The sequence below is a fragment of the Lygodium microphyllum genome, chromosome 26, assembly GCF_053477565.2.
Source record: "Lygodium microphyllum isolate KBCC chromosome 26, Lygodium_microphyllum_v1.1.10, whole genome shotgun sequence".
Lineage (NCBI taxonomy): Eukaryota > Viridiplantae > Streptophyta > Polypodiopsida > Schizaeales > Lygodiaceae > Lygodium > Lygodium microphyllum.
In genome coordinates this window covers 61,877,740-61,902,154 of record NC_141160.1, presented here as the reverse complement: position 1 = coordinate 61,902,154, position 24,415 = coordinate 61,877,740, and positions in this window count along the sequence as shown.

The window sequence follows — 24,415 nt, the reverse complement described above, 5'->3', positions numbered from 1 at the left end:
AAGAAGAGAGGAAATGGGGGATGGCTTCACCTCCAAGATCCCTCACTCACTCACACTCCCTCCCTCAAGCACTCACAAGCAAGCAAGAGAAGAGAAGAAGAGAAGAAAAAAAGTCCACTTTCCCACACCCCAAAGAATGAGCTCTCATTCACTTTTTGAACTTTATATACAAAACCCTAAATCCCTTTTGGGTGGTCCCCTTTTTTACATGGCCAGGCCCTTTTTCCCATTTTTCCTCCTCTCTTCCTAGCTTGGTCCTCCTGCCCATTCATGGTTACAAATTGCACAGTGTTCAAATACGCGATCTAGAGCATGGCTATGGAGGATGGAACACAAAGAGAATGTTCATGATGACATAGACTAAAGACTTAACCAAATGTTACTCAACTGAATTAGGTTCCAAGATGAAAGCTTGGACTAATAAACACAATCTTAAGTTTAGACTGACAATGACCAAGACACTAACTGAGATGGAAAATCATCATGATATTGTATTCATCATATATGTGTGAAAAAGTGTTAGTCAAGTACAATGCTTTATAGTTGTTGGATGGGTAGCAACTTTCCCTCTCTGTGCATATGGGATTCCTACAGCTTGCATGTCTTCAGCCCAAACTGCCTCATACAAAGAGGCTACATTAGGTCTAATTTCAAATATCTCAACACCCCTCCTCAATCACAACCAAAAAGTACAAAGTGTGTAGAGGCTTTAGTGAGAGCAACACCTGCAAAGTGTGGGCACACCATAAACATGGAAAAACACTAGAGGCTATTGTAGAAAAGGCTAAGTGTAGGTACCACAAACATGATGGTCATCCAAAGGCTGTAATAGGGGTCTCACAAAGTGTACAAAGGTTGTAGTACAAGGCTATATGAGGAGTTTACAAGCTTATGACAAGAGCATTAGGGCTAGGCAATATAAGGCTAAAAAAGTCTAGTAAAATTTGGGTCAAGGACCGGTAGGCCCTTGCAGTTTTTAGCATTTCTTTTCGCATAGATCTTCAATTCATTGCAAGTCTTCTTGTTAATGTATTCCAGCTTGATCTTGTACTTTTTCTTCACTTTGCTTGCAGCTTCAATATCCACCACTTTGATCATTTTGTCCTCTTCTTCTAGGTTCTTCTGGTCTTCTTCTTTATTGACTTTGCTTGCCCCAGTTGCATCAGTCTTTATGTTCATATCCCCCCTCAAGCAAAGGTATCATCTTTGAGGCAACGGAAATGACTTCAAACTCTTGCACTTTCTCCAAGGTAGTACGAATTTCTTCAAATAGTAATAGCACTTGAATGCTCACAACTCCATCATTCCCGCAGGTAAGCCAAGCACATCTTCTATGTGCTTGAAATGAGCAACAAGAGTAATGTTACTCTTTGAACAAGATATCCATTTAAAATTCTTCACGCTTGGTACTCTCATTAGTGAGGATTAGCTTAAAAAAGCTAAGAGTAACCAGCAATGAGTTGATCTTGAGTGTGTCATAGGACACAAGACAGTAGTGTGAGGGCATGATTTGTATATAGTATCAAGAGATACTATGATGATTGTTGCTTGCCGTGTTGGACTTGAGGTCTTCAAGAACTTTCAAAAATCTGCTCCAAATCTTTGTTGGCACTAAAGTAGGACTCAAATCAGAGTGGTAGGCATATGATTTGAGTGGCAAGAGAGAGAAACTGAAGAATTTCAAGAGCTTGATGTTGAAGATGGCTATAGAAGTGAACTATGGATGCTTGATCTTCAAGTCTTCCAGAAACACTTCCCTCCTTAATTGATGAATCTTGCTTGGAACTTCAGAAATTCAATGGATTAGAGCGGCCTTAGCTGGGTAGGAGAGAGAGAATAAAGATGAGGTAAGCTAAAAAAGCTTGAAGGTGAAAAGTTGTGGCTTCTCTACAGTTAGGGTTTTGACCCAACTAGTTTTTTGTTCCATGTAGCTCGTATAGGCAGCTATAACACGAATGGTTTGGTGGGGAGTAAGCTTACAAGGTAGGCATCATTTGCCCCATGACCAATGATGGATCCACACAATGCAGGAGGAGATCAAGTAGTACGACTAGCATATAGCGCAGAATGGGCAGCGACCTCCAATTTGTGCAATGCTAGAGCTATGATTCACCAATGTCAGGATCTAATGTGATAGGAGCTGCGCCAAGAGTAGAGGAAAGTTTTTCTAGAAGGAAGCGTGAGGAAATATGGGTAGTAGAAGTAGATCAAGAAGCTCCAAGTGAGCTGGGTACTGTCTTGCTATGGCAAACAAGAGGGCAAAGTGAGGATAAAGTTGGAAATGGAGTCATACACCGATCCTAAGCTGTCTAGAGATGATCAGAGCTAAAAGAGCAGAGAGGAGACCTGAGACATGCTAAGCCATGCTCAGCTGAGTTTTGATACCATGATCAAATACGCGATCTATAGCGTGGCTATGGTGGATGGAACACAAAGAGAATGTTCATGATGACATAAACTGAACCAAATGTTACTCAAGTGAATTAGGTTCCAAGATGAAAGCTTGGACTCATAAACACAATCTTGAGTTTAGATTGACAATGAACAAGACACTAATTGAGATGGAAAAGCATCATGATATTTTATTCATCATATATGTGTGAAAAAGTGGTAGTCAAGTACAATGCTTTATAGTTGTTGGATCGGTAGCAGTTTTCCCTCTCTGTGCATATGGGATTCCTGTAGCCTGCATGTCTTCAGCCCATGTCTTCAGCCCAAACTGCCTCATACAAAGAGGCTACATTAGGTCTGATTGCAAATATCTCAGCACACAGGAGGGAGCCTGGCGCTCTTTTACAGAGGTTTTGGTTGTGTCTTTATATTTAAAGGTGTGCCTTCTTGCTTTTGGCTTCTTGCAGTTTCCATGCTTGCATCTTGGACTCCTGGTGGTTGTTCCCATGCTTTTAGATTTCCTCTGGGCCCACTTTTTTGTAGGGCACCTTTCCTTTTCTTCGTCTTGTGCTTTTCCTCTTGATGCCTCATTTTCTAATTCCTTCGCTTTGCAGTAAACATCTGGACCAGACCCACGTGGACATTGGACGTACAAACCTCCAAAGGCCATACAGGCACTTGAAACACCTTTCTAGCACAAGGAATAGAAGAATCAGCAAGACGCAGATGTAGGGGTGACACTAGGCGACTATCTAGAGATCCAACCTGTTACCAGCATCAAACAGAGTCGTAAATCCCCAAATAAATCTTGACTAAGCGCAAGGCATAACGAAAACCCTATAAACTGGCATGGACGGCCAGAAACCAAACATACAAGCCTATCAAGCCAAACCCATAAATAAAAGTGCAAGAATAGCTTAGACACTTTGTTTCCTCACCCACTCTAATTTCCATCACACTTGAAACACACTTAAGGAAAGATAAAAACCTGATTGCGCATATAGTGCACGAAAAAGAGTGCACATGCACACAAAGTGAAGGTAAGTTGAGGGCTGCTTGTAATTAACGAGGAACTCACTCACACATAAAAACTTGAAAGAACCCACCAGTAAGAGAAGATACCAAGATAGAGATGGGTGATCGAATCCCCAAGTATAGGACTAAGCGAAGAACACAACTAAAAAGACAAACAGCAAGGACCGATGCTATTGGGGAAGTGGATCTACCTGACCTTGTCAACCTGATTGACAACCTGACATAACTGGAAAACTTAGACATGGCAGAGGGCAGCACAGATTGCAAAAGCAACAAAGAACTTGACCTAGGAGACTTTTGTTAGGTGATCCAGCAATTAGTGAGCAAATATGATGCTCAAACCCAGTTAGAACATCGCAACAAACCTACATAGGACATCATAGCAGACCTTTAGGAGGAGAGGAAACTAGCACGTGAAGCTCTACAGGGCATAGTCGCTTACAACCAAGATGAGCAGACTAGGAACTTATGCTAAAGCATGGAAATGTGAGAGATCCAGAGAGTGCTAGCTCTAGCAAGCAAAAATTGGACAGAGAACGAGAGAGCACTAGAAGGAGACCTCACGTCGAGCGAGCTTCTGGACAAAGCAACTGCTAGATAACATGGCAGTGCAGCAAAGTGCTGGAGCATTAGCAACATCGCTATTGGCAAGGTTAGAAGTCAACCAAGGCTCTAAGAGCCAATCAAATATTTTTGTAGTAGTAGTGAAGCAGCTGGACAAATACCAATCGACTGTACAGCTTCATAGAGCAGTTCAAGCAAATCAAAGGCCAATGGCCTCACTACTCTCACTCAACGCTCGCAAGCTTTTGGTCTGTGCTTAGGCGATAAGGCTAGGACCTAGTACACGAGTCTAGATGCTCCTCAACGGCCAATTTCAATGGACTGAAAAATCTCTTCATTAAGAGGTTCTCCAAACCAAGATACTCTAACAACCTGCTCTACTGGTGCGACTCATGAATGTCAAGAAAAGAGAGAAAGAGGAAATCCAAGATTACGTGACCCACGTGAGGAGCCTCTTCAAGAGAATCTCTATGGGCGAGAGACCAACCAAAAGAGCAGTGTCCATAGTATTCATTAACGGAATACGAAGTAAAGAGCTCTAAAAATTGGCAAGCAACTCGAACATGCAGCTAGACACGCTGGCAAGGGTCTTTGAAGAAGCTATTAGAGTGGATGACTAGCTCAAGGAAAGAAGCTCCAAGAGCTCAAATCAAGAAGAGTCCAATACTAGGAAGGGTCTTTGAAGAAGCTATTAGAGCGGATGACCAGCTAGACATGCTGGCAAGGGTCTTTGAAGAAGCTATTAGAGCGGATGACCAGCTCAAGGAAAGAAGCTCCAAGAGCTCAAATCAAGAAGAGTCCAATACTAGGAATTCCAAGAGAGCTTCAATGCCGAGTAAGAGATCAGACCCAAGTGCTCATGGATAAAGGGAAAGGCACTGATTCAAGACAAGAGCTAGCAAAGATGAAGATGGAAATAGCCAAATTGCAGGAGATGATGAGATGACCAACACGCCCACACATCTAATGCATCTATTGTGGAAAAAACCACCTACCAGCAGAGTGTCAGGACTCTAGGTCACAACCTTGTGCTAATTGCGGTAGGTTCAACAGCCATGATGACATGCATTGTCAATTACCTTGAAGACTCCCATACTCGTAGCCTTATGATCAACCCTACCTTGAGAATAGGCCATCAAACTTCTTTGGAAGGGGAGCCCCATTGGCCCTCCCAGCACCTAACAACACTAAGCCGGCCATCCCTAGGATGGAGATAAACCCCACGGGTATCCCTAGACCACCTGGACCCTACGTAACCCATCCACTAAATGACACTTCAGTCCACTATGTGGAGGAGCCAAATGGCGAAGAGCCTTATGTACGGCCTTATGTATCGTACGACGAAGAAGGCAATGCAGTCCTTATGGACTACTCGTGATGGCATTAGGTAGAGGGAGAGGCGCAGGCCTAGGAGGGCAAACCCAAGAGGAAATCGTATGTTGGACTTGTGGTCACCCAAGACACATTTCTTTGCGCTGCCTCGAGAGGGAGCAAGCAAACAAAGACAAGGCTAACCTAAGATGCGTTGAGTGTGGAATCACTCATCTCTTTGTTGATTGCCCTAGATGAAAGCCATCCTCTAGTTCAGAAAATGAGCCATTGGTCCCATTGGGGTTGTTTTAATGTGTCAAGTTGCTCAATGGGGAGGTCACACCTATCCCAATGTATGTCATGACCCGTGCACAGACAAAGAAATTTAGCATATCATCGCCAGGGCCAGCAATCTCAATGCAACCTCAATCGAAAAGAAGAGTTGGAGGTGGAGAAAGAAGAGACCAGACGTTAAGGTCACACTCAAAATTAAAAGTGCCATGGCATTACCTGCTGGAAAGAAAGTCACTAACGCAGAGGCAGAAACCTTAGCTCCAAAGACGGCTGAAAAGGGAAGTGCTAAGGTCAGGGAGTACCCCAACCCAAAGCGCTAACTCGAAGCCATCAAGAAAGTGAACGAATGGGTGAAAGAAGTCCAAGAGTACCTAAAATATATTGAGCCCATACTAGAAGATGAGATTGATGATCTCTCAAGCATAAGCACACCAGTCTCACCCCCACGACCGACATCGAGGGAGGCAACTGCACCACAAGTAGTGCTGCTTAGACAAAGTCCAAATGCCACCAAATTATTCAATGTCATTAGCCAAGAACCACAGAGTTAGGAGAGAGGCAAGCAGCTAGCGACCTCCTTAATACATTGGTGACCACCCCTATGACTCTAAGCTTAGGAGACCTACTTAGGCAGCATCCAACGCAAGCTGAAACAATGGGTCAAAGAATCAAATGAGCAACCTGCCCCACATGGCAATCCGGCAACAAATCTCAAGCCACTCTAAGATCTCTTGGATGAGCCTAAGTGGCGATGGTCCAAGGTGCATGATTTTAACTTGATGTACAATTAGGCCTTATTCCCCGACCAACAAGAAGAGACTATCAAGAATTGGGAGATGATGAGCAGTTAGACAAGATAGCTCTGATGATGAATATGAAGATTGTTGTTCCTTCAATGATGAGGGCAAAGGGGAAATAGATAGCATAGAATACAACACTTGGGGATGTATAATTAAACAAATACAAGATTGACTCCAAACCGCGCAAGTAGAATGACTTTAGGTTAGAGAGAGGAGTCATGCACATGGATTGTGATCGAACCTGGTTGGAGCACATAGAAACAATTGACTGCAAGCAGGTAGGCCAAGCCCACCGACTAAGTGCCACACCACCACTGAGAACAGACTCACTTTTCTAGCTGTGACCACCTGAAGAGACTCCCTCTTCTAGCGAAGAGATGGAGAGTTCAATTTTGAGTCAAAAGTCAGCTCAGATATAGTGATCATGAGGTGCCTCAACCTTCCAAGACAAGACGCACCAAGGGGGACCTGCCTGTCCACCTAAGGCATCGACGGTTAAGGGAGGAACGATGGAAGCTACCTAAGGATACACAGGTAGAAGAGCAGTGAAAACCACATGACCTACCAAAGCGATTCACAAAAGTCAAAAAAGGAGACAAGTAGTGATCTTGTTGGGAGCCAAACGACAAGGGCAAGTAAGCAAACCAATCAAAGGACCCACCAAGGTCAAGGAGGTTAATTTAGCCAGTGAAGGTGAGACACCCCAACCTGTCTTTATAGCCAATGACTTGATTGAGGAAGAGAAATCAAGTCTCATTGCTCTCTTACGAGAGTATATAGATGTCCTTGCTTGGTCCCTAGAAGATCTCAAAGGGGTAGACCCGAGTGTAGTGACTCACAACATACCCATGACACCTAACGCAACGTCGGTCAACAAGCAGCAATTGTATCCCATGAATCCAAAGCATATCCACACCATCAAGGAAAAAATTGACAAGCTAATGAGAGTAGGATTCATCTAAAAAATTGATCACACAGACTGGGTTTCGCCCATAGTCATCATATTGAAGAAGAATGGAAAGATTAGAGTGTGCATCAATTACAAGAAGGTAAACGATGCTATGAAGAGAGATAACTATCCATTTTCGTACACCAAGCACATGCTCAAGAGAGTGACTGGCAAAGAGGCCTACAATTTTTTGGACAGCTTCTCTGGATACAATCAGGTGCAAGTGCATCCTAATGATAGATATAAGACCGCATTAGCCACACTGAGTGGGGTGTCTTTGCCTACATAGTCATGCCTTTCAAGTTGACTAACACACCGGCTACCTTTCAATGATTTATGTGTACTATATTCAAAGATATGCTTAGGAAGGAGTTAGAGATCTTCATGGATGACTTGTGTGTTCACTCTACTTGGAGGGAACACTTAGACAAAACTCCGAGTGATCTGAACGGTATGGACTATATCGACTCTCATTGAACCCCTTGAAGTGCTAGTTTTGGGTAAAGCATGGATGCATCCTAGGGCACGTAGTGTCAAAGAACGGCATTGCCACAGACTTCTCAAAGGTCAGAGTCATTGTCGATCTTCCATCCCCAATTGATTACAAGGGCATTCAGTGCTTCTTAGGCCATGCAAGGTATTATCAACAATTTGTGTTGAACTATGGATTGATCGCTAGACCTCTATACAAGCTATTGATCATATTTGAATGGACCAAGGAATGCCAATGTGTATATGAAGAATTGGAAAAGGCTCTGACCACTGCACCAATTCAACCAGCCCCAGATTATTAGACACTCACGTTCCATGTGTACATTGACGCTTCGAAATTCACCATAGGAGTTGTGTTGTGTCAGCCTGGTGAACACAACCTAGATTACCCAGTAAGATTTCCTAGCAGACAACTCACTAAGACCAAAATGAATTAAAGCAACACTACATGGCTAACCATATGTCTCGCATCCCCACAGGAGAAGCTGTTGAACAAGGCATTGTAGACAAGCTGCCATATGCACATCTATTCAGCTTATCCAGTCAAAGAGATTTGTTTAGAGCTGATATGATGCCATATTGGACAGATGATATAGCTCAAGTGCTTGAGCAGGGACTACCTGAATGACCAATAGAAAAGGCCCAACTTAGGTAACTAATCCTAAAGATCCAACCCTATTAGTTGATAGCAAGCCAAATCTATAGGTTGTGGCAAGATGGGTTGATGCATAGATGCATGTGTGAGTATGAAATGCATGACATACTCATAGAGGCATACAGTGGAATTGCAAGAGGATACTTCAATGGAGACACCACAGCCCGCAAGATGTTGCAGTTATAGCTGTGGTGGCCCACTTTTTTTTGAGATGATGCAGCATGATTCATAAAGCATTGTGATGAGTGGCAATAGACTAAGGTCCCTATTTGTAAGGATCACATGGCACTAGCCCCAATCATTGCATGACAACCCTTTGAGAAATGGGAGATTGACTTCATCAAACCCATTAGTCCCGCAGCACAGTATTCACAAGCTAAGTACATCATTGTCACCATCAATTATCTAACAAAATGGGCAGAAACATGAGCTACGAGGAAAAATAACGCTAGGACCACTGCCAAATTCTTATGGGAGAGCAAGTGATCTCACGATTCGGCTGCCCCATCAAACTTGTTAGTAATCAAGGCACACATTTCATCAACAAAGTGATAGCTCATCTCCTATCCACCTTCCTAATATTCCATCGGAAATCTTTGCCTTATTACCCTTAGGCAAACGGCCAAGTTGAATCCACAAATAAAATCTTGGTGAACGTCCTGACCCAGGTAGTCTCTGCTTCACACTGTGACTAGGATAACAAGTTGATGGCGGCCTTGTGGGCCTACCACACGGCTTATAAAACAGCTATGGGTCATACTCCCTTTAGGTTGACCTATGGAATTGAGGCAATTTTACCCTTAAAGTTCTTCGTTCCTAGTCTGAGGATAGCCCTTCAAGAGAGATGGGATGGGAAGGAGGCATGGACGGAATGCATGGTTGAGCTCAAATGCTTATTGGAAACTCGGCTTCTAGCCACCCATGCACTAATATGTGAGAAGGCAAGACGCAAAAGCTGGTTTGACAAGCATGTCAAGCAACGAGACTTTGAACAGGGCGACTTAGTACTGATGTACTTAGTCAAGGGATATAAACAAAAAATGAAGTTTATGGAGTTAGGACCTTTCAGAGTTTGAGCTATCAACAGAATAGGCAACATAGAACTCAAAACCCTAGAAGGTGAGGGCATAGGCTTCTTCAATGGCAGCCACATAAAGAAGTACTACCCTCCCACGCACCCACTACATGAGCCTCCAATGCTAGCATCCCCTATCAATGTAACGAGTAGCCACTATTCACTGAGATGGAAGATGAGGATGAGGAAGATATAGAACCAGCTTACTAAAACATAACGGTCACTGTCAAGCACACATGCACCTTCAGTGCATTGATCGATGAGGGAGCTGACTTTAATGTCTTAACTCATGATCATTGGACCCAAGCATGCATACACCTTCAATGCATTGATCGAGTAAGGGAGCTAACTTTAATGTCTTAACTCATGATCATTTGACCCAAATTGGCAAACCGCAGTTACATCCTACTCGGCTAAACTCAGCCCATATGGGAGCCGATCATATGCACTCTTAGGAAAGTGCAATGTTGCAGTTTCTATCGAGTCTGAAAGCATGCCGATGATCTCCTATGTGTTGCCCAACACTAAAGATGTAGGCATGGAGTCGTTGTTAGGACAAACCTTTAAGAAGCAAGCTCATTGCAATGCCGACTATGAGTCGCAACGTATTCACCTAGTCATGGGCAACGTCCATATAGTTACAACTTTCAGCAAGGGTTGTATGACTCCTTCCAAGTCTATAAAGCCACCGATAGAGAAATCTGCCTCCAAGTCTAAGAAGGGGGGTAGTGCTTCATCACAACCCATCAAGCCTCAAGACTAGCAAATCACTAAAGTCAAAGCTAAGGCCCATGAGTCAAAGCTTCAATGGATGCCTAAATTGCAAGGACTGCCACCTAGGAGCAGACACCCACAACCCCGCAAGGCTAAGAACCCTACCTGGCGCCCTAGGAGGCCAAGACACAACTATAGACATCAACGTACAGTCCCCAAGACCCTATTGCAAGCACAAGGCTATTACAAGGGTAATGCATGGATATGGATTCCTAAGGCCAAAATGGCCAAAGGCACTAATCGAACGCCCCTCTCAAGCTTGGCCACTCAAGCCCACATGACACATCCAAGGCCAAGGCCACAAAAGCCTCTGGATTCAAAGCCTTCAAAATCACAAACACACAAAATAGTGAAAACTGAGCGAGTCTATCGACCCAAACCATAGTAGCCTACTACTCACACTCGTACCATAACTAGTTCTACAACTCATGGAACGTCACCCGAGTGTTGCAGTGCACCGTCAGCAAAGCCACAACCCAATCTACTATACAAAAGGCCCAATCGCAAGCTCAGGAACAACCAAAGCAGTCACCATCAACTGTTGAGCTCTCTAGTTCTGTCAAACCCCAACCTCCCGCCGGCCTTTGGCCCTCTTATGAGTGATGATCGATTCTGATTGTGGCCATGGACCTAGCATAGAACACAAAGAATGACGTGGTTTTGTGTCTTAGATGCTTAGATGCCACCTTCATGTCACTTGCTAAAAGCTATGACCGCTTAGACTTGGGACTCTTGGATGAGCCTATAGCGACGGAACTATGGACACTCCCTTGTTCTTGGGAAAAATCAGAATTTGTGTTTTTCAAGGCTTCTGAGGCAGCTCAGGAGTTGATTACCACTAATGTTTCCTGCAAACAAGCACAGAAACAACACCTCATCACCTCATAGACAAGTGCATAGCTTGTGCCAACGATCGAGATATAGAAGACTTGAAACAGCTTGTTGCTAGCAGTGACTCCCCTTTCTTGAGGAAACGGTATGCTCTTCGCCTTCAATGGGAGCTCGAAGAATATCAAATCGTGACAAATGTTGAGCAACGACACGAAGTCAAAACATCAGAGTATGACCCAACTTATATCGCTCCAACCTCTTATAGGGTATTGACGACCATTCATGTGACCAACCCATGGAAGAACACATTCAAGGACACCCCTATTTAGATCGCATCCTCACCAAGGAACTGCACATTGCTAGTCATGTAGACTCCAGTGACTTCTTGCTCAATGTCCTTACTTATGTCACCTAGGTAGGCATCCGGCCTTTCAACATGGACCAATACACTCATATGGAATATAATCCAAACTTCTATGCTTGGCTCATGTAAAAGTAAAACATTATGCCCATGCACTGAATGCCCTCTACCCTCTAGCCCTTCAATCCTAGGCAGTATTCTTCTCAATTCTGAGGAGGTGGGGGTAAGGGGGTAAGGTGAATCAAAATCAAATCAAACACATAAGGAAACAAGAAAAGGAAAAACATGCCTTAAAATTCTCAATCCACACCTAAGAATAGAAAAGAGAGGAAAACATTAACTCACAATTAGGAAAAATGTCACAAAATTTTGAAATAAAGCTTGAAGGGAAATTTTATTTCTGTACTAAAAACGTTTCAATTCAACAACAAGCATGAAGTCTTTTCTTTCAGCAAGTAACTGTTTTGGAAAGCACTAATGGTGAACCAAGGTTCCCTTGGGCATACAACCAGCACAAATTCAGGAGCATTCACAACATCAAAGAGGTGGTGGCCAATGAGGAGGCTACCAAGAGGGTTGTAGAACAATGCAACCTCGCCAAGTACATCAAAAAGTTCGACCACACTAAGTGTATGGAATTCTTAAGGACATACAACCTTGACAAGGAGTATGGGACAGTAATTGTGGGGAGAAGAGAAGGAACCAAGCAAGTGCAGATCCTGCTCAATAAGGCCTTGGTAGAGAAGGCACTGGGATCGGAACCAAAGGTGGAAAAGTGGCAAAAGAGAGATGTTTATGCCATGCTAAAGATGAAAAAGGAGGACGTCTTAACAAACAATGGCATAAGTATCCAAGACATCCCCGACTCAGAGGTCATTAGATTGCATGTTAAGGTGATCCACTCCCTCTTTTCCAGCCAAAGGTACAACTCGATTATGCACAGGATCAGTGTGCCCATGCTGGAGAGTGTGGCGGCTCACTCGCTAGATGAGGTGGATTCAAATGGCTACATGTGGAAAACCATTGACCAATCTGCTAAAGCATTAGCCCTTGGAAGCATATCGACAGCTGGAGAGTCCCGAGCGTCAAAAGGAGTCGAGAGGAAGAAGCCTTCAGTCAAAGCCTCGTTCGTTGGGTATGGATGAATCTTGACCACTCTTATCCAGGAAGCAATAAAGGAGGCATAGGATGGAGAGGAGGGCATAAATGAAACACTTGACAGGTCACCTCTTCATCATGACATAGAACAATCGAGTGAGAGGACAATTAGTGAAGAGGAGAGAGAGCAAGAAACTCAGTCCAGTAGAAGGAAATCAAAGAAGTCTAAGAAGAAGATGACACAGGAAAAGCAAGAGGAAGAAAGGAAGAAAAAGGAGAAAGCGAATTTACAGAAAGCCAAGAAAGATTCAAAGCAAGAGGCAAGGGCAAGCAAGAAGAAAGAGAGATAAGAGTTTGAGAGGCTAGAGGCATAGTCAAAAAGAGCCGAAGAAGAGAGGAAGAGAAAGGCCACTGAAAAGGAGGAGGAGTTGAGGAAGAATGAAGAGGAAGATATCGAGCTGGCCAAACGTAGGTCAATGGAGCAACAAGGTGAACAAGACGAGATGGACACCTTGAGCCTGAGGAGAGATGAGGGCCCGAGTTCAAGCACACATGTGCCTAAAGGCATGCCAAACCATAGTGTAGGAGGGCAAGGGAAAAGCCCCCATCCACCCCATTACACCCCTCATGGTACCTACCCCCACAACAATAACATCTACCTAGGGCACCTTGGCCATGGTCGATGCTAATAATATTATGGCATGGGTGTAATATTTTGTTAACAAGGAACTGGCTCAAGCAAAGAGCATGAAAACCCCAACCGTAGGGCAAAAGAGACCGCAGCACAATAGGCACCAAGTCAAGGCAAGACCCTAAGCAAAAAAAGGTGGGAACATCCACAGCTCCCATCCTCATAACTATGACACCACCCACTAACTACGATGAGTATGTCACGGAGCTACTTTCTTAGTTGGAGAAAGCCAAGGAGGAAAAGATAATAGTGGTGAGTTAAGTTGGAAGCCGAGAAAGAGTCAGAGTGGTAGCCCTCTAGTTGGAAAAAACCTGGCAGGTGGCCATACACCAAAAGGAGATTAGCGAGCTAAAAGTAATGCTCAATACCCCAGGAAGAAAGGGAGGAAACTTGGAGAAAATAGCTCAAAGATGAGAACCAGGAGTTGGTTAGACTACAACGTGAATATAAACTCTTAATAATGCAGCATGAGGACCTGGAAGCTCAACTGAAGAGAGTCCAACTGGGCATGGATGAACTCGTTGCAAGAGAAGCAGAAAGAGAGCATGAAGAGGAAGAGCATCACTGAGAGGTCGAATACCTAGTAGTAATGGTGTTCCTAGAGATAGATGAGCAAGAGAGGTTGGAGAGACAGATAGAGCACCTGGAAAAGGAGAAGGAGGTGATAACTCAGAAGTGGAAAGAATAAGAATCAGCAATAACAACCTTAACACAGAGGAACGAGGAGAGCTTTAGGGAGATGATGAAGAGAGCAGAAGAGTGGGTAACCTGCAATGAAAGGAGGGTGAAAACCTTGGCATGCCGTCTGGCTCAAGTGGAGAAAGACAAAGTACTCACTGAAAGCAGAGCAGCCCAAGTGGGCTTTCAAACTCAGCAACGCACCTTCCTAAATACCTTACTAGATATCACATAAGCAGAGGAAGGAGATTCTGTAAAAGTCGTAAAGATGAAGCTAGGAATAGCACGCATGGCCTAGAGAGTAGGCGTGCAAATGCCACCACAACATGTGGGAGTTTGCCTTAGCCTTGAAGAGCAGCGCCACTATCTCCTGCTAGCAGGCCTAACCCCACAAGAGGTTGATGCACTTGGATTCATAGAAGGGGTGCAACAAGAGCCAAGGCAGGAGGAGGAGGCTGAAATGAACTTTGAAATGGGACCACAAGAGGAAGAGCTTGTAAGACCGCCTCCTTTCCCACGACCAAATGAGCAGCGACGAAGCAGATACCTCTGCAAAAAGAAAGGTGGAACTAAGAGAAAGAAGAAAACAAATGGTGGAGGAAACAAGAAGAAGATGGAATGCTAGAGGAGTAATAGCACCACAGTACCTATCCCACCATGTAAGGATGAATCCCTAGCAATCTTCCACACCAACCTTGTGATCTGGGAATGGCAAGAAACAGCTAGAAACCCCTTTGATTTTAATTTCCAATTCCCCACCACCCTACCTAGAGTTTTTCCCATCAAGGTGGTGGAGGATGTGATTAATATTGGAGAAAAGATCGAGGAGAAGTTGTTAAAGGAGAGAGAACATAACCCCACTCTATGGGGCACTAAAAATGCTGAATTTTGGCAAAACAAAGTTTTTGAAGTGTTGAGGTCAGTGCCTAGTAATGAAAGCCAACTACATGGAGAAGGTGGATCTGCAACATCAACATGGACACTTGGATGGCCTTTTGCAATACTCAACCCTTTGAGCGGAACAACCCAACATTTATGCCATACCCTTGAAGGGTAAGAGTGGATTTTGACTCCAGTGTCCACCACGGCCAGTATGATTTCCCGATAATCTACAATCTGCATTGTACTACATATAAAGATGCCCTTATTTTCACATCAGAAAATTTGTATGATACCATGGTCCACTTCATCAATGAATTCTCTTTGTGCCCTGACCCCGCCTTTATTACCACTTGTAACGGGTGGATGAAGACATGAAGAGTGCTATTCTTGAAGATTCCGGACATTGAATGAGGGCTTACACGCAGTCCCATAGCAAAACCGAGATCCCGAGACACAAAGCCTAAGCAGTAATTCAATTTTTATGAAGAAAAAATGAGTTTTTATGCTTTTTGGGTGATAAAATATTGTTCCCATGGGCTGATTATGCATTATGTTGTTGTTTGCTATGAGTTTGATCAATTTATGCTCAGAAAATCAGAAAATCATGTGTTATGGCTGAAATTAATGGTATAAAACCCGTAAAACACGCGTTTAAGAGGCAAAATGGGGGTTTTTTGCAAAATAAAGGGGAAACATGAGATATAGCATCAATAAAGCCTGAAATTTTATTGTTAAAGAACCTAAGGGCCACAGCCCATAATCAATCTTAATTTCTAGTCATTTTTATTGAAGAAACTAGAGGAAAAATACAAAAAAAAATGGTAAAAATGGATTTTAAATGGGAGAAAATTAGGAAACGATAAAAGAAAAATTCCAAAAAATCACATAAGTGTTTGTGCAATGTATAATGAAGGAGGTTAGCCTCAGTTTACCCTCATTTCTATGTTTTTGTCCGTATTTATTGCTTTCTCTACAAAGAAATACACATAAAACGACTCTTACACCTATCAACGATTGCAAAACATTAAACGGTAGGGTGAGAGGGGAGTTTGAGCGTTAAAGTACAATCTTAAATCTGATTTATGTGTTTCATCATGGCTATAGGACGTTGTTTTAAAATAAAGGAGAAGGCAGCATGAGCGTAAGGCTCGGTGTCTCTCCTCGTTTCAATACATAAACGTTAGCATGGAAATCATGAAAAGATTGGTTGCGCACGATACACAATGCTGATTTTCTATTGTTTGTGCACTAAACCATTCACATTATGCACTATGCATGGTTCATGGTATCGAAGGAAAATCTCCTGGACTGCATAGTAATTGTTTTCTTAGGACTTTGACCCACGATTGAGAGTGTGAGGTTATCCCTTGCCGTAGGGTAGAGGGTCGGTTTCCTAAGGGACTGTGAAGTGAGGAAGCATGGTATATCTCCTGGAAATACGAGAAATATAAAAGAGAGGAGTTTGTGCTCGTTTGTGTTATATGTTTAGCAGCGCATCAAAGGCCAATCCCTGCGATGTAGGAGAGCTGCAGTGGGGCTCCGACTATTAGTCGGTGGAGTGCCTCCTATGTGTGTGTGATCGTGGCATTGCCAATGTATAAGGGTTCTCCCTCTAAGGAGTTTAAGGGAAATGTTGGACTATAAACTATAAACGTAGGAATTGAGCTTTAGGGCGGTTTGTCCTTCAGCCTTATATTGACGCTCCTGGTCCGTGAGGCCGTGAGAGTGTTTGTGTGTCATGAGCATGAGGTCCGGTTAGTGCTATAGCCAGTGCCGGCCCATTTCAGGTCCCATCACTTTCATTCAAGCATTTCACTAAGCTTGACATTAGTGTTTCTAAACACTAATCATTAATCATCAAAAAAATTTCTTGCTAGGTATTTACTAAATCTAGTGAGTGTTATTTTGTCAACTTCCTCTTCTTATAGTGTTGTAAGGTTATGTGTACAATTATAAACACATAGACCATCATACACTAGATTTGTATTCCATATCTTGAGTGACTTTGGTTCAAGTACACTAGTCAATGAAATCAAAAGGATGAGTGTCATTGTACTCTCCTTAGAATCATCAGCAAAACAAGCATTGAGATCATAGACTGACCTTATCCAACACAAGCTTCATCCATTAAGCCATACCACAAGGAGGAGCCTGAAGTCCAGTCTGGGTTTACCTCATTAAAACCTAAAAAGACTATTAAACCTCGGAAGAACTTTACACATAAGAAAGGACCACCACACTCATACTTTGAACTATTACATTTATATGATTTTCAGCCTTTCTCCTCATTACAACTTTGATTTCAATTGTTTGATTTGCTTCCGCATTCAGTGGCAAGTTTTTAAGGGAATAGACACTACCCTTGTCTTAACAAGTGGTAAGACCTTCCCAATGGCCACAACATATGCTGATGTCCATCCTCAAATTCGAAAGTTGGATGGCAAATATTTCCACCCATGGCAGGTACTTATAAAGTACAAAATGATGGAGAGAGGATATTGGCCTCTCATTCAAGGTACTAGAGTTGTAAACTTTGCAAATCTCATTGATGTAGAGGATGACCAACGTGCCCAAGCCATCATAATATTACACTTAGATGAGCCCTTGATTCATCATGTTTATCAACTAAACACTGCTAAAGAAAAATGGGATGAGCTTGAAAAGCTCTATGGAGCCACTGGTAAAAATACTAAAATCTTCCTTAAAATTAAATTCTTTAACTTGGAATATGGATCAGGAGAAGATTTGGGAATATTCATCTCTCACATGAAGGAACTTGTAGCACAGCTTGCCTCTGTACAAGCTCCAATACATGAAGAAGATGCTATTGCTATTCTCCTAAAAGCTGTAAAATAGGTGTTTCCTACTCTTGTAACCACTCTTACCAACATTCTAGACCCTACATTGGCAAGTACCATCCAATCCTGTTTGGATGAAGAAAAGAGGAACCACAAAGAAAGCAGCAATAGTCAGGCATCTTCAACTTCCCGTGATCGAGTATTGGTACATACAGTTCTCACTAGATGTTCTTTCTGTAAGAAAAAATGACATCTTGTAAACAACTGGTGGAAGAAGTATCCTGAGAAAATGAAATGTAACAAATGCAAGAAGACAGGGCATATCACTAGTAAATGCCCCAACACTCTGATGTACCCAAAGAATTGGTGGCCAACTATGCCTCCAATCCATCTGAAGATCGATTGTTTTGACTCTTTAAATCATCTACCTAAAACACTCTTGTAAGCCTGATTTATAAAGGCATCCCGGGGGGGGGGACATCTTACATGCCTTGTAATCCAATGCCACCCTGGCATTGAGGGGGGGTGTTAGAAGATAGGCATATGAACCCACTGTAAGCAAGGGTTTATGAGGGCAGATGGGTGTAAATAGCCTTAGGGACAGTGGAAATCCTAACCCTATCTTGGCAGACGCTATATAAACAGCCTATGGGTCACTATCAAACTTGAGATAGAGTGTACCCAAGTTGTACCTTGAGCAACTTAATAAACAAGAATTTGGTCTTGTACTTTGAGCCTCTTTCTCTCTCTTGTGCACACATTCCAATGCTGCAACTCTGATTTTTTTCCACGTGCCAATGTTTGAGTTTGAGCAAGAGGGAATGATCAACCTCCTACATGCACAATTCAAGGCAGATCACATGGGTTCTAGATGGCTTTCAAATCTAGCATTAAGCATGTCACAGTGCTTGGGTGACTTTAGGTGGTGTTTGATAAGATAGTCATGGCATTTGTCTTCAACATGGAGCTCCAAATGCAAGAAAAGTTTGTGTTTAATGCTGCCCTCTTTCTATCAATCCCACAAATAGGTGCAACCTATCTCTTCCACGTTTTTTATGCTGTTGCAATTTTTGAGGTCAATGCTCATCAATGCTCATTGTCAAGAGCTCTAATGCTTGCCAATAACCCCTGCAAACAAGCCTCAATAGTCTCTAATCTGTTTGATAGGTAGACTACATACACATACCTAGATCTTGAGCTATGGCTTTCAACACTCTGAGACAACTCTTTACTCCTACAAACCACTCATAATGAAGCTCTTGCAACTCCAATGCCAAGCTTCCAAGCTTCACATACTTCGTGGGGTCATGGGGGTTCAAGATTCTAATACCATTTTAGAAAGATGAAAGAGAGAGAGAGAGAGAGAGAGAGAGATAGGGGCAGCAGAGAGCATTCAACTCTCAGTATTCTCCTTATTCATTATTCATCACACTTACTCTAACTGAGGAACCCAAATTACAATGTACTACAACCTAAGTCAACAAGCAATGTAAAAAAACTTAGTAATTGTACCAACTAAGTCTGACTAACGTTATTACTCAAACATGTCATCCATCTAATCTATTGCTAGGATAGAGTCGATTGACTGAGCTTGCATATCTCAACACAAACTATATTTGTAATTACTTTTGTTACATTTCATAATGAAAATTTCCACTTGCAAAACAAAGTCATATCTCGCACCCATTTTCTGTATTTAATTTCCAACTTTTAATGGAAAATTTGTCTTTTAAATGATATTATTTCTTGAAAGGTTTATGATTGTGCTTTTTTGTTTTAAATATCAAGGTGTGGAGTAGTCATTGCATATGACACATAAAGGATAGGTAAGAGGTCTAGTATATATTTCAATTCTTGGTGCACAGATCGGACACCGTATGCGCGCGTAGTGAGCGTCAGAAGGTCCCCAAGAACAAAAGAACTCTACTTTTTCCACACAAATCAATGTAGAAAGCTTGCATGACATGAACAAGAGACCAATTGGGTGCAATCTTCCCCCATACCTTGTGTGAGCGCTCCACAAAGCATGTATTTCATATATTAATCATCTTCAAGCTCAAATAATAGCCCAAATTACAAAATAGCACGCTTTAGCTTTTGAGTTTGCTTTTGTGCCAAATAGAATTAAAGCTAATGGGTGCCCAAGAAGTCAGGCGTACCCAAATACAATGTCCAATACAAATATTTAAATCGTGCGCCCATGCGCATACAAAAATAATAAATAAATATCAAGCACCTTGATGAATAAGGGCAACAAAATATAGGCGCCATGCCTAAGATAAGTACCCATCAAAATATTGACAATAATTTGAATGCACGCTATCCTCCAATGCTTCCCACTGCCACCATTGCTATCTCTACACATCAACTAAAGCATTCACAATTGTTAGTAAAATAATACAATTAAACCGACAAAAATGAATACCTAGCAGTCTTCAGCTACATAAATAAATTGGTTAGAAATCAATCCTAACCTTAATTTATCACGAATGCGCACTCTAAACTCATAAACGTTTATTAATTTAAATATGTATATTGCGGAATCACCCGCTATGGAATCACCCATGTACACATAAAATTAACAAAACGCCCGAAAAGAATAGGCATCCCCATCGACTTCTCGCACAAAGAATCCACTTTGTGTATGAGCCCCAATAATAAAATCTTACGAAATCCACCGTAAAACCTCACGGATTCCACCGTGGAATATGCCTCTTGGCATCATACCCCCAGGGTGGGATAGCAATTGACCTCAATTGCTATTAGCTCAATGTGGAGCTAACAGAGTGGGGAAAGCATTTAAGTCTCTAGCGTGCATCCATTGGGCCTCTTCAACAGGATGGTTTTTAAACTTGACCAAATATCTAGAATATCTACGGCCAGTTCTAGTGGTCATAAAGTCAGTATCTATAATAGTTTCAGGCTCAAGGATTTCAGTTTCATCATCTAGCAAAGGAGGGTTTTTATAGACAGGGTATACAGGTATTTGGCCTCTAAAGCGTTGTAATAAACTGATATGGAAGGTGTTATGAATTTTCCAATGTTGTGGTAGTTCTAGTTTAAATGCATTGTCATTGATTTTGTGTATGCTCTTGAATGGTCCATAGAATCCACTTGCTAATTTCACTACTGGGTGTTTATCTACACTTTGTAATCTATGTTTTTCTATTCGTAACCAAACATAATCATCAACTTTAAAATTCATAGCCTGTCTTTTCTTATTTTCTTGTTTTGTATATGATTGCTGGGCTTTGGCAATCATATCTTTAACTTCATCAAAAATAGTGGCATGCATGTTAGCAATATCATCAACAGTTTGAATTTTGTTTGATAATGATGCAACATGTGTAGGCAATCTATATCCATAAATAACTTCAAATGGTACTTTCTTTGTAGCTGTGTGTGGTGTATTATTATATGCAAACTGAAGTAAATGTAGATGTGTATCCCATGTGTGTGGTTTTGAAATAGTTTAAGCACGCAAAAGAACTAAAATAGTACTATTAGTAGCTTATGTTTGACCATTTGTTTCGTGTGAAATACAGATGAAAAATCAATCTTTGTTCCTAAGTTAGCAAACAAAGTAATCCAAAAATTATTACAGAATCTAGAATCACGATCAAAAGTAATAACTTTTGGTAAACCATGATTAGTAAATACAATTTTCAAAAACAATTGAGCAGCTTGAGATGCAGTTAAAGTTTTCTTGCGTGGAATAAAATATGCTTGTTTGCTAAACCTGTCTACAACAGTCCAAATCATATCATGATTAGCTTTAGTGTTAGGTAAACCAGTGATAAAATCCATTGAAATCTGTTCCCATGGTCGTGATGGAATAGATAATGGCATTAGTAAACCATATTGTTTACCGTGGTGTCTTTTAACTCGTTGACAAACTAAACATTTAGATACAAAGTTAGATACATCAGTGTCCATATGTGGCCAAAAAAAATCTTCAGTCAATGTACGCAAAGTAGATATAATACCTTTATGACCTTGATATGGAGGACAATGAATCTCATGCAAAACAAATGATCGAAATGGAACTGTCACACATAATCTTTTTTCATAAAACATGAATCCATTATTGTAAGACAGTGAATCAATAGGAATCCAATTATTTGCAACTAATTTATTCCAATCAGCTTGAAAAGTAAGATCCTGATAAGTATCTTTCATAGGGATAAGGGAATCAAATGATATCACAGAAATATTATGAATTGTCGGTCTTCTACTTAAAGCGTCGGCTACAACATTCTCTTTTCCTAGTTGATATTGTACAAGGGGATGAAAACTTTGAATGAAAGCTGCCCATTTAATGTGTCGGTCAGATATTTGGGGTTGACTAAGGAGATGTCTAATGCTTTGTTGGTCAGTTTTAATCATAAATTCAGCACCCATTAAATAATGTTTCCATTGACATAAGGCTTGTACTACAGCTAGCAATTCTTTATCATAGGTAGAATATTTAAGTTCAAATGGTTTGAGTTTACAGCTAGAGTAGGCTATGGGATGATTATCTTGCATAAGGAAGGCTCCTATTCCAGATCCACTAGCATCGGTAACTACTAAAAAGAATGGTCTATTGAAATCAGGTAGTTGTAATACAAGAGCATGGGTTAATGCATGTTTCAATAAATCAAAAGATTTTTGTTGATTGTCAGACCAGTTATACACAATACCCTTCTTTAAAAGTTTAGTCAAAGGTAATGCAAGTAATGAAAAATTTCTCATAAACTTTCTGTAAAAGCTAGCAAGACCTAGAAAAGAACGTAACTCATGCACATTTTTGGGTATGGGCCAATTTAAAATTGCTTTTATCTTTTTAGGGTCAACTTCAATACCTTCTGATGAAACAATATGACCTAGATATTCAATTTTTGTTTGAAAGAATTCACTCTTTTCCGGATTAGCATATAATTGATTGTCTTTTAACAACTTGAAAACTAAAGACAAATGTTCATAATGCTCATTCTCATTTTTACTGAATACTAATATATCATCAAAGAATGCTATGACACAATGCTGATATTTCAGAAATATGCGATTCATCATACGACTAAATGTAGCTGGTGCATTAGTTAGACCAAAAGGCATCACTAGAAATTCATAGTGTCCAAATTGTGTTCTAAATGCAGTTCTGAATATATCAGATTTATCATATCTTACTTGATGATAACCAAATTTAAGATCTATCTTACTGAATATGGCAGATCCTTGTAGTTTATCCATAAGATCATCTACCCTAGGAATTGGATATCTATTCTTAACAATAATTTTATTTAGGGCATGATAATCAATGCACATGCGATAAGTATTATTTTTCTTCTTTACTAATAAAATAGGTGCGCCAAATGGAGAACTACTAGGTCTAATTAATCCTCTGTTAAGAAATTCTTCTATTTGATTTTAAATTTCTTTCTATTCAATTTGGTTATGCCTATATGGTGCTTTACATGGCGGTTGTGTTCCAGGAATTAAATCTATTTTGTGATCTTCAGGACGTGAAGATGGTAGTCCAGGTGGTAAATCAACAGCAAAACAATCTTGAAATTGGGCAAGAAATTGTGTATGCCTAGGATGCATTTGTTTTTCTTTAGCTTGAAGTTTATTCACCCATATTAAATAAGATTTGCTACTTTTACGTAATGCACGTTTAGCCTGAGTATGAGTAAGCAGTGGAAAATTATTGGAAGCGTGCATATCATGCAATGTGATTTGTTTTCCTTGAAAATAAATTTCAATTGAATGCGTAGAATAATCTATGTCAGGATTATACTGATGACGCCAAGGCATTCCTAAGATAATGTCACTTGACTGTAAAGGTACAACTAGGAAATTTCTTCATTCAGTGTATTCACCAATTTTAATTTTTAAATTATGTACTTCTTGTATTCCATTATATCTTGTGCCTAGGAATGCAGCCTTAATGCGATAATTTATAGAAACAGTTTATAAATTCAATTCTTTCACTAACTTTGCAGAAATAAAGTCATGTGTGCTTCCATCATCATGTGAAATAGTCTTTTCTTTACCATGCATAAAACATTTCATTGTTAACAAAGAATTGGGAGTTGGCATACTTGGCAAAGTATCCGAAGTAGTACCAATGTCGTCATCATCTTCCGTAAAGTCAGGCATGTCCTCACATTCTTCTTCTTCGATTGCTCCAAGATAATTAATATGAACAGGTGGCTTTTTCGATTGGCAATTGGCTGCTAGATATCCAGGTTGATGGCATTTGTAACAAACTATGGGTTTGGCTTTAGATACATTGTTAGTAATGGCAGGAAGTCTAGGAATATTGGGATTTGACTGTGAGGATGGCTTAGGGTTTGGATTGGTGTTTGATGGCAAAGCAGGTGGTCTTGTCCAAGACTTACGGAATGAAGATGGAAGAAAACGACTTTGATTGAATCTTCGAAAATTTGAATTGAATTGTTTGGAACCATAGTTACCATTAGTTTGAAATTGTTGTGGTCGCTTGTCTCTTCTGTGAATCTTGTCTTTAGTGTCATGAGCCAAGGAAATCGCATCTTCAAGGGTTGTTGGCTTGAACATATTGACTTCTGCATAGTAATGTCCAAGTAGGCCAGACATAAACTTGCATTTGTGAGTCGCTTTAGGTACATCTTTGAGCATGCGTAGTTGCAGTAGGACATTCCAAAAACGTTCAGTGTATTGGAAAATAGGTTCGCGATCTCTTTACTGTAGAAGATCCCATTACTTGATGGCT